Source organism: Erpetoichthys calabaricus, chromosome 4 (assembly GCF_900747795.2).
Source record: "Erpetoichthys calabaricus chromosome 4, fErpCal1.3, whole genome shotgun sequence".
NCBI lineage: Eukaryota > Metazoa > Chordata > Cladistia > Polypteriformes > Polypteridae > Erpetoichthys > Erpetoichthys calabaricus.
In genome coordinates, this window is record NC_041397.2 from 330286831 (window position 1) to 330299085 (window position 12255).

Consider the following 12255-nt stretch of genomic DNA (forward strand, 5'->3'; position numbering starts at 1 on the left):
ACAGCGAAGAGCAAAAAATTAATTAAACAATTGAGAACGGAGCGAGTTAAGCATACAAGCATGTTCATAAGGGAAACAAAGCACGGTGTAAAACGTAACTTTAAATTAAGTTTATACAAATGCTCCCGCTGCGGATTGCAATAACATATTCGCGAGATAAAAGTTTAATGAGAAGACACGACGTATAAACGAACCACACGCCGTGGCGCAACGTTAGGGGCAACAGTTTCAACCATTCTATGATCTGCTTCTCGCAACTGAAAGACGGCACATGGCGAATGTTAGCCGACTTGCTGACCGCAACGTTAGGGGCTTCAACTATGGCGCTGATGCCACATCTCAGTGCCAACACTTTGCAGACTGTAGTTAAAAGACACGCCCTCCTCACTGGACAGTTAAAAACACCAATCAAACTAACGATGACATCAAGTATTACCCAATCAAAAGTAGGAAAGGAGGCATCTTCATAAAATGCGTGTGGGATGATTTGCATGAGACGCTGCTTTAAAAAAAAAATGATAAAAAAAATACGGGATAAATCCCGTCCAGTATTGATTCAAAACGGGACGCGCAATTTCATTCTCAAACGCGCCACGATTCCGTATTTTAAAGGACGGGTGGCAACCCTACAGTGCCAGGTAACCACCCATACAATCAGATTGTGATTCAGACTAGGAATGCAATGAATGTAATTACCCCGATCTACATACAAGGCGAAAGTCTTGCAACATTCAAAGATGATGGTTTGGGATAAGTACACCATACAACATAAAAGAGCTTATGAAGCCTTGAACCGAAAAAAGCAAGATCTCAGAGATCGTAAAAAAAAAAATAGGAGGTAATGTCGTTTTACTCGCTGTACATTTTAGTCAAACATTACCAGTTATTCCACGAGGGAGACCAGCAGATGAACTCAACGCGTGTTTAAAATCCATGCTTCTCCCACGCTCGGTTATATGTCGCGTGTTCTCGGGTAGGTACACCAAAAAATGTATACATTTAAGCATGTAATGGGCAAACAAAAAATGAGGTATACCCGAAGGCACTGCAGTAGTACTTAATGTAACTTTACTTCTTAAATGTTAATGTTTTACTGTTTAATAATTTATACGCTTCTTATATGTTGTTCAAATTCTTTTATCAAAATACCACTGACAGCGCAATGCACGATAACATGGAGTGAATACACCATACGCATCCGCCCACGGCTGCCCTGCTGAGCGCAGATAGGAGTTGATTCTACAATAAAATAAAATAAAGATAAAAAGAGTAAAACAATCATCACCCATAAAGCGGATAGTAGACGTGACGTACTATATGTGTACCACATTTCAAGTGTATAGGTGAAACGGTTTGCGAGCCACAGGTCATTTAAAATCCTGGACAGACACACAAATTGCCACGGTAGCAAATTACAGAAGAAGATTTAACTGTTTAATAATTTATATTTATATGAAATGTGCTTCTTATATATTACTTCATATTCTCATATGATAATGATGTTAATGTTTATATTGATTTCTGTGTTATTAAAACTGCATGTATGTGTATATATGTATATATATATATATATATATATATATATATATATACTACCAAAATACCCGCGCTTCGCAGCGGAGAAGTAGTGTGTTAAACAGGTTATGAAAAAAAAAGGAAACATTTTAAAAATAACGTAACATGATTGTCAATGAAAGCCCGTTTCAGTCAGTAAGTCTTATGTGTGTGTTTATGTATGTGTGTATATATATGTAGATGTGTATATGTAGATATGTATATATATGTATATGTATATAAATGTTTATGTGTGTGTGTATATTATATATATAATATATATATATATATATATATATATAATATATATATAATATATATATATATATATATATATATATATATATATATATATATATATATATATAAAAGACAGCAACAGTTATAACAATGACAACACAATTACATTGACAATCATGTTACGTTATTTTTAAAATGTTTCCTTTTTTTTTCATAACCTCTTTAACACACTACTTCTCCGCTGCGAAGCGCGGGTATTTTGCTAGTTAATGATATTAGAAATAACATAGTATATCTCCCCAACACTAAGGATCCTCCTAAACCCCAGTACCCCATAATAAACAAATTAAAGTCTTTCACTAGGATAGATTTACCTGATTTACATAAAATAATTTCTCAAATGAAACCATCCACCTGTGCCCTTGACCCAATACCAACTAATTTTTTCAAAGAAGTATCGGGCGTGCTTATTGATAATGTTCTTGACATTGTAAATTCGTCATTAGATACGGGGGTCTTCCCAGACTGTCTTAAGACTGCGGTAGTTAAACCCCTACTTAAGAGAAATAATCTCGACCCCTCTGCTCTTGAAAATTATAGACCCATCTCTAACCTGCCTTTCTTAAGTAAAATTCTAGAGAAGGCAGTCATTATGCAGTTAAATGAGCACCTCAATAAACATGCTATTCTTGATAAATTTCAGTCAGGTTTTAGAACAAATCACAGCACAGAAACTGCACTCGCTAAAGTAGTAAATGACTTGCGGGTAAATGCAGACAGAGGCCATTTATCTGTTCTCATCCTCTTAGATTTGAGTGCCGCATTTGACACTATTGATCATAATATTCTTAAGAATCGCCTTAGTCAATGGGTGGGCCTCTCTGGCAGTGTCTTAAACTGGTTTGAATCCTACCTGGCAGGGAGAAAATTCTTTGTTAGTTGTGGTAATTATAACTCAAAGACACATGATATTCTATATGGTGTTCCACAAGGCTCTATCCTGGGTCCGCTGCTCTTCTCAATCTACATGCTTCCATTAGGTCAGATTATCTCGGGACATAACGTGAGCTACCACAGCTATACTGATGACACACAGCTGTATTTATCAATAGCACCTGATGACCCCAAATCTCTTGATTCGCTAACACAATGTCTAACCTGTATCTCAGAATGGATGAATAGTAACTTTCTCAAATTAAATAAAGAAAAAAATGAAATCTTAGTGATTGGCAATAATGGATACAATGAGGCTATTAGAAATAAACTGGATGCATTAGGATTAAAAGTCAAATCGGAGGTAAAAAGCTTAGGGGTAACCGTTGATTGTAATCTGAATTTTAAATCGCATATTAATAAAATCACTAGGACAGCATTTTTTCACCTAAGGAACATAGCAAAAGTTAGACCTCTTATATCATCGAAAGATGCAGAGAAATTAGTTCATGCGTTTGTCTTTAGTCGGCTAGATTACTGTAATGCACTCCTCTCAGGACTACCCAAAAAAGACATCAATCGTTTGCAGTTAGTGCAGAATGCAGCTGCTAGAATCCTTACCAGGAAAAGAAAATCCGAACACATTTCTCCAGTTTTGATGTCACTACACTGGTTACCTGTGTCATTCAGAATTGACTTTAAAATTCTGCTTATGGTTTATAAAGCTTTAAATAATCTCGCCCCAGCTTATATATCGGAATGTCTGACACCTTATATTCCAAATCGTAACCTCAGATCCTCAACTGAGTGTCTCCTTAGAATTCCAAGAGCAAAACTTAAAAGAAGTGGTGAGGCGGCCTTCTGCTGTTATGCACCTAAAATCTGGAATAGCCTGCCAGTAGGAATTTGCCAGGCTAATACAGTGGAGCACTTTAAAAAACTACTGAAAACACATTACTTTAACATGGCCTTCTCATAACTTCACTGTAATTTAATCCTGACACTCTGTATATCCAATTCATTATAATAACTATTCATTCAAAATTTGTACTAACCCCTACTCTCTCTTCTGTTTCCTTTTCCGGTGTCCTATTGGTGGTGGCTTGTGCCACCACCATCTACCCAAAGCACCATGATGTTCCAACAATGATGGATGGATTAAAAGCCAGAAGTCTGTATGACCATCAGCATCAAGTGACTCCGTGAGAACCCGAACTACAAAGAGGACTATTTCATTTATGTCAGGTAGAATGCCCAAAGGGGACTGGGCGGTCTCGTGGCCTGGAACCCCTACAGATTTTATTTTTTTTCTCCAGCCTTCTGGAGTTTTTTTTTTGTTTTTTCTGTCCACCCTGGCCATCGGACCTTACTCCTTTTTATGTTAACTAAGGTTGTCTTATTTTTAATTTCTTATTTGTCTTTTATTCTTCTTTTCTTCATTATGTAAAGCACTTTGAGCTACTTTTTGTATGAAAATGTGCTATATAAATAAATGTTGTTGTTGTTGTTGTTTGGCAGTAGCTGGCCATTGATTCCTCAAAGTATGCTCCACAACTTTAAAAAATGAAAGCATTGATTTTCATTAATTGGAATGACATTTTTTTCTCTTTTGTCTTTTCAATACACTTATACTGTTCTGTTTTCATGTTTGTCTGTTAATGACAAATATGTTTGGAGATTTTTAAGGTAAGAGTGGGAGACATTTCAAGGTAAGGAAGTTCTACGCACTAAACATGGTGCTGGGGAGCATTGCATATTGATTCAAATACTCCAAGCATGTGACAGTAATGACCCTTAAACCTAAACCTATAACAATGACTCGAACCTCTTCAGGCCTGTCTACACACAGTAGAGCTCCTCTCTATGCCCATGGGGTGACTGGTCCACTTGTTGTCCAATAGAATTCTTCTTGAACCTCTTTCTCCTCCTTCACACCCACTCTGGCCTCTCTTCATCCCTGTCATGTGACCTCTTGCCACTCATCTTCTCTCCACTCCATGCTCAACTAACAGCTGTCAGTATCATCCACGTTTTGGATATCTTAAAAAAAGAGTTTGACAAATGAATTCTTTAGAGTTTTCCTTTTAAGGATATTCAGTGCCTTTTAGTTAACTACTTTTCAAATGTTTTGGCTTGAGCCAAGCATGTTAATCAATTTAATTTTGTTTTAATCTCCTGGGGCCTCATGTATAAATGGTGCGTACGCACAAAAATGTTGTGTACTCCTGTTTCCACGCTCAAATTGTGATGTATAAAACCTAAACTTGGCGTAAAGCCACTCACATTTTCACGCTAACTCAAACCCTGGCGTACGCAAGTTCTCCGCTCGGTTTTGCAAACTGGCTGCACCCTTCGTCAAAGCAGTGCTTTTGTTCCAGTGTGGTTTCCCTTTCTTTTTTAGATCCACATCCCTGACACGGCTTTATCAAATACACTGAAATTAACTGCATATTGTTTATTAGTTTAAGGCATCTGATTGTAATTAACCTGTAACAATATAATGGTCCACAGAATGGCCAAATTATTCCAAATATCATAACTGCTTTAGCGTTGTTATTCTCACTGCACCTTGTTCTTCTTCTGTAAGCTGCCCCCGTTAGGGGTTGTCACAGCGGATCATCTTTTTCCATATTACTCTCACTGCACCACTCGGTGTATTTATATCACTGTATCTGAGTGTGGAATCACAGCTCTACAGCAGATGATCAGAAATAGAATTATCGGTATACAGCATCAAGCACACACTGCCTCAGCCATGCTGTCTATTGAACTGCTCTCATACGGCAAACGCTTCAGAGCCTTTCCTGTACGGACCTCGCGGTTCAAAAACAGTTTCATCCCAAGAACTGTAAACGCACTCAATCAGTCCATCAAGTGCTCCTTGTAGAACTGTATTCGGATTCAGCGGGTTGGAAAATGGATGGATGGATGGATGGAGTTCTAAGCTTACAAATGGCTTAACGTCTATTACTGAGCTGATTGTGTGGCGATTGGGTACTTGGAGAAAGAAAAGGAAGGACAGGAATTGGAGGTTAGTACGTTTGAAAGAGACAGTACTGCTGCAATAAATTATTTCATCGAGTGTCGCACACGGTGCAGGAAACATCTTGCGTGAGGCATGAACAATCTCTGGCTGGGGTGCCAGCTCATCACTATCACTGCGCCACCGTGTTCCCATGTTTAATAACATGCTTAAACTCCAATCATCATGAAAATGATATCAAGTATACATCTCAGTATTTAAATTTTTCAGAGAGCTGTAATATCACGAATGTAATGGATTCTGTGTCCTGTCGGAGGAAGAGAAAGCCCGTTTAAGAAGCACATAGTGATTCACACACATAGAGCGCATAGAAGAACACATACAATACAAAGCATTTAATGTGCTACTTTAGTTATGATGGGATTTGAGAAACTAGTAAATTAAACAATTTTAAGATGACGCTTATGACGTTTTACTTTAATGACAAAATAAACTATGTGATTAAAGTGGAAATTTCAAGATTAAAGTTGACATTTCAAGCTTTTTTTCCCACTGTGTCCCTATTTTATTTTTTCTCTGTATCCTAATAAGCTTTCATATGACACTCAGACGGTGGGCTACGACTTGCCTATTCACGGAGGCAACTTTGATATCTAACAACTTCTTTGTTATTTTGGACACTCTATGTCACTTGATCAACTTCTTTTTGTTGTTTATACCACTGTTTAAACCAACAAATAGTAAGTTTTTCTTGCCTCCACTTGGTATTCACTGAAGTTCTTCTCCCCCTGCCCCCCCTGTGATGTTGCCATTATCTTTCCACAGAACGCTGAGCTTGAGGGCTATTTAAATTGATTTGCATATTCTAAGAGGTGTAATTCTGGGAGGAGTTAGGGTGTGGCAGCAGGCGCATGCATGTGCGTTGCTTTTCACGCTGACCAGGATTTATGTAGCGGAAGAAGTGGAAGTTGGCATATGTACAGGTTTATGCATCTGGATTTTTTTGTACGTACGAACATTTCCAGTTTTGTCCGTGTTGCAACAGCATTCTACTGTTTAAATGGCATTGTTACGCACTGAGGTGCACTTAGTATTAGGTGGCATCACTCTGTGTTGGTTTCAAGTTTTTATTTTTTTTTGAGAGGAGGTCTTGGCTTGCAATATGTTGGTGGAGTGGTGGCTCTGAGGCCAGGGATCTGTACTGGCAATCAGAAGGTTGCCGGTTCGAATCCTGTAAATGCCAAAAAGGGACTCTGCTCTGTTGGGCCCTTGAGCAAGGCCCTTAACCTGCAATTGCTTTGATTAGTGAGAATAGCGTTGTATAAATGCAAAGAATTTTTATTATGTGCTGTACTGAAAACTAAAACCATAACCCCAAGAGATTGAGGCTGATGACTTTGAAGCCAAAGAAACATGATATAAGCTGATTGTTGCCAGTGCTGTGTGTGTGTTTGTTTGTGTGTGTGTGTGTGTTTAAATTTATTATCCTCCAACAAGAAACAATAAGCAAAGAAATTGATGGAAATGCACTCATGATGTGTTTTCTGCTTTTACATTCAGCAGTTACAAGGAACAGCTCCTGCAAGAGTTGCCAGATGACCTGCAAGACTAACATAATTTGGTAAGAAAATGTGGGCTACAGATACAAAAAACAAATTATAAATAAAAACATTCTGGATGAATGAATAATTCACTTGTCTAGGTGGCATAAAAATATTAAGGGATCCATCGGAGTGATGGGGACAGGGTGTTTCACTCTTCATTAGTTTTATTTGTTTGCTTCATGCTACTGTAGAACATCATCAAAGTTGTGTTTAACTTTAGTTTGGTTAAAGGTGGCTCCACCAAATCAGGATCAGCGTCCTGAATAAAGCCATGAATATTTCAAAGCCTCCCCAGCTCTCATGGCGAGATGCGTCTATGAAGGCTAAATTCACAGCAGATATTTCAAAGTCACATATGAATGTTCTAGGCCTGTGGTCTCTTTCTACTGATTTGATCAGCTTCTTCTTTGTTTTTCAGCCCAAAAGGACCAATCCAGGAAAGAAAATAAAAAAGAACTGTCATTGCTTAAAATGAAATAAATTGAAATGCATTGAACCGGTTGGCTCTTTGTCCACATATTTAAGTTTTGTCTTTCAAGTATATGTTTTATTTGATTTATTTTCTTATGTTCATTACTCAGAAATTATAACATTGCACAGATTGACCTCAAGAATGACTTCTAGGCTGACCTGTCAAAGAAGGGGATTGGAGTAGTCGGCAGGATTCAAATGTAGTCAGTGCTTTATCTCAAATTCTTATTTATGTTCCTTTGAAGCACATTTACTGATATGTGATTGCTGAAGGATGCATTTCTTCACCATATATTCCTTTTCTAATTTCTGAGCATTTTTGATTTGTTTTTCTAGCAGATATATTTTTATTATTGTTGAAATGACACTGTTTAATTAATTTCTATACCCGTTACTGGTTATGTTACTTAGAGATGTATTATGTAATATCACCCCACCTATATAAGATGGTGGTGCAGTTTACCTTGCATTGTAGCTTTTGGATATTTCTAAACAAACCCTGTGCTTTGCACATTCTTTATCCCCCACTGTGAGCCAAAGGAAACTTGTCATGGCATCAGAAAGTAATTTTAACTTTATTTTATAAAGGCCAATTAGACAAATGTGAAAATGTCCCCTAGACACAGGCCCGGGAAATTAGAGCATTAGAACAAGATGAGAATGGAACATTCAGCCCAAAACATTTTTTTTCTACAGTAAATTTTTGTACAAATTCTGCAGCTCAAAGTGTTTTACAAGAAAAAATAAAATGAGAAACACTAAAGTGAAAATATTAAACATTATCTAGAATAACAAAAATACAGTATTGTATGGTCACATGGTCAGACAGGATGTGAGAAGCATCTGGAATATAGCAGCCATCATGGACTCTTTTTCAGCAGTAAGTTTTTGGAGTGAATGGACAGTTAAATTGTCTACTGCTTCCAGTGATTAACACTATAATCCCTGAAGCCTACAAAAAAACTCATAATCTCGGCCCACCTTAAATCCTTTTGCACCTCTCCATTCAGCCTCTTTTGTCTTGTAAATGTTTCGATAAGCCCAAGTAGCAAGCAGCCTGCTATCCCATCACCCCACCCCTGCCAGCTCAGACTCAAATCAAATGTATGTTTTTATTGTATAATAGTAATAATAAGAGCAGCTCACTACTCAAAGTGTTTATTCTGGGAAGCAGCCAGGATCAAACCCACAACCCCTAGATTATGAGTCAGCAGTTCTTACCGCTGTACTACCAAAGTAGTCATAACAATAACATACACTAACCTGATTTATTTTTGGTGTGACTCTTGTTATATTGCTCATGTTGTTCCTCATGTGACAGTTCATCAAACATTTCTCCAACAGCCTTCCCCAACTGGAGAACAAGGAGAGCCCTTAGCAAATGAGAGACTGCTGCTACTTTGTTTAATCCACAATTTCGTGTTTTATCCTTCAATTCTGCCATCACTGATCTTTCTTAATATTACAATTAATGAAGCCTATGAAAAAACTTGTAATCCCGGCCCACCTTAAATCCCTTTGCACAACTCTATCGGCCTCTTTTGTTTTGTAAATGTGTCGATTAGCAAAAGCAGCAGGCAGCCTGCAATCTCATCCCCCCACTGATGAATCTCAAATCGCAGAATCGATTCTCAGAATTCAAGAGTGTTTGTCTGGGTGTGAGGTGCCTGGAGCTGTATAGGGTAAATAATATATCATCATTGGGAACTCCTGCATTTCATGTGTGTTCCATGTCTACAATGATCTGGGGAAATGTAGGATGACATGAAAAGCGAGGGAGGAGTTGTTGAGCACGTAACTAAAAAAGAAACATTTTTCATATTTTAGTAATAATTGACAAAATGTAGACATGAAGTGTATAATGTGTGAAGACTGAAGTTCAAATATCAAAAAAACACTTTCACAAAAGGTACAAGTATAACAAAACAAGTGCACTTTTATTCAAGAATAGCAAAATACCCGCTCTTCGCAGCGGAGAAGTAGTGTGTTAAAGAGGTTATGTAAACATATATATACATAAACACATATATATACATATTTACATATACACATATCAACATATATATATACACATACATATACACACATACATACACACACACATATACATATATACATACACACATACATACATACATACATATATATATATACACATACAGACACATATATATACATATACATATTTACATATCTACTGTACATATATATACATATCTACATATATATACACATATATACATACATATCTACATATATATATATATATCTATACATATTAATAAAAGGCAAAGCCCTCACTGACTCACTGACTGACTGACTGACTGACTGACTGACTGACTGACTCATCACTAATTCTCGAACTTCCCGTGTAGGTGGAAGGCTGAAATTTGGCTGGCTCATTCCTTACAGCTTACTTACAAAAGTTAGGCAGGTTTCATTTCGAAATTCTACGCGTAATGGTCATAACTGGAACATGTTTTTTGTGCATATACTCTAATGGAGGAGGCGGAGTCACGTATCGCGTCATCACGCCTCCTACGTAATCACGTGAACTAAAAACAAGGAAGAGATTTACAGCACGAGTCAAACGCAGGAACGAAGGTAAATGACGTTAATTTTTGACTGTCTTTTAATACTGTGTAAGCATACATATTAACACATGTGCAATTAAACGTGTGCATTTACGGGGTGATTTCTCAGGCTTAAAAGCTCGCCTTTTACTAAAAAGGTAAATGCAAAACTATTTTCAATCATTCTATGATCTGCTTCTCACAACTGAAGGCACCGTGGCTGATGGTAAATGACGTTAATTTTTGAGTGTCTTTTAGTACTGTGTAAGCATACATATTAACACATGTGCAATTAAACGTGTGCATTTACGGGGTGATTTCTCAGGCTTAAAAGCTCGCCTTTTATCAAACGCGGGAACAAAGGTAAATCACGTTCTTCACTGTCTTTTAATACTGTGTAATCATACATATTAACACATGTGCAATTAAACGTGTGCATTTACGGGGTAATTTCTCAGGCTTAAAAGCTCGCCTTTTACTAAAAAGGTAAATGCAAAACTATTTTCAATCATTCTATGATCTGCTTCTCACAACTGAAGGCACCGTGGCTGATGTTACGTCACTTGCTGTCCAACCATAAGCGTTACCTGGTAGGTAAACGGACACTCACTTCACTCCCTTACGGGAATCGAACCTCTGAGGTTTTCTTTTGTTCTTAATTAAAATTTAAAAGCAATACTTCACTGCTGCTAAGCCCCTCTAGCGCTGACGTCCGAGGTTTGATTACCGTAAGCAAGTGCAGTGAGTGTGTAATTACATTCACGGCATTCGTAGTCTGATTCACAATCTGATTGTATGGGTGGTTACCTACCAGGTAACGCTTATAGTTGGCGACCAAGTCAGGTCGAAGTGATCACTCGAGTAAAGGCAGCTTCACAAAAAAACAGATCCTTAACAAACTGTTATTAGTATATTTTCCCTCAATTTAAAAAGGTTTTATTTTCTTCTTAATAAAAATTTAAAAGCGGTACTTCGCCGGTGCGAAGCGCGTGGATTTGACCGACTGATGCATACAGACATATTCATGAGTGCAGGTACTTCGGAAAGAAAGCACCGTGTAAACCTAAAGTTTAAATTAAGTTCATAGACCTACAAAAGGTTGCCATTCATTTGAGGCAAGATTGCTTTTCTTCTGTACAACTATACGTTGTATTCTCAAAAGAGTGTGCTTGCACGGCTTCGGATATAGATATATATATATATGTATGTCTATATATAAATATGTAAGCTTATAAGTACTGCCTTACTTCTCTTTAAGAAAGGAAGATGTAATGATACTTGATTTAAACGATTCCATGTCTTGGTGGGTTTGCGTAGCTTATTGTCAATATCTTTACACCTGTTTTTAAGACTTATTGACTTAAACGGGCTTTCACGAAAAAAGTTAGGGCTTTGCTACAGGATACACCCTCCACAAGTTAAGCAAGTAAAAATAAAAGTATATATTTCTGTTTTATTTAAACCTTTTAAGTTTGTATGCATAGCCCCATTTGGCTGTTTTAGTTTTTTTTTTCTTTCTTCAGTAATATTTAATCTCCTTAAAGAAAAAGAACATATGCATTTTACTTTTTTTGTATCTCTTTAGTAATATTTTAGTGTAAAAGGATAACCAGTATTTAAACCTTTTATGTTACTTTATAAAGTTATTTTAAACAATGTTGAAAAATTAATAAGAAAGCTACATATTTTGGCAGCTGCTGCTTTAATTTTCAATGAAATGAAAAAAGCTCTCCAAGAGAAAACCTCAATGAAGAAGAAACAGTTTGCACAATCTAAAAAGGAGAAACCCTCATTTATAAAGGTTTGCTGCAGATGACTTAACTGAAAATAAATTAATAGTTCCTATGTGTATAATACATATTTATCTATTTTACTTATGCCTTTATTCCAGCAACTT

The 12255-nt window shown here is 36.9% G+C and overlaps 3 protein-coding genes across 7 annotated transcripts in view; all 3 read left to right on the plus strand.

The window, feature by feature from the left end:
• LOC114643553 (protein NLRC5-like) overlaps window positions 1-12255 on the plus strand; it is a 5922889-nt gene that overhangs the window by 5831396 nt on the left and 79238 nt on the right. The gene's annotated exons all lie outside the window — the stretch shown is intronic.
• The window catches only part of LOC114643557 (NACHT, LRR and PYD domains-containing protein 3-like), a 1908976-nt gene that overhangs the window by 1699575 nt on the left and 197146 nt on the right, over window positions 1-12255 (plus strand). The gene's annotated exons all lie outside the window — the stretch shown is intronic.
• LOC114642226 (E3 ubiquitin-protein ligase TRIM16-like) overlaps window positions 1-12255 on the plus strand; it is a 773543-nt gene that overhangs the window by 629865 nt on the left and 131423 nt on the right. The window lies entirely within an intron of this gene.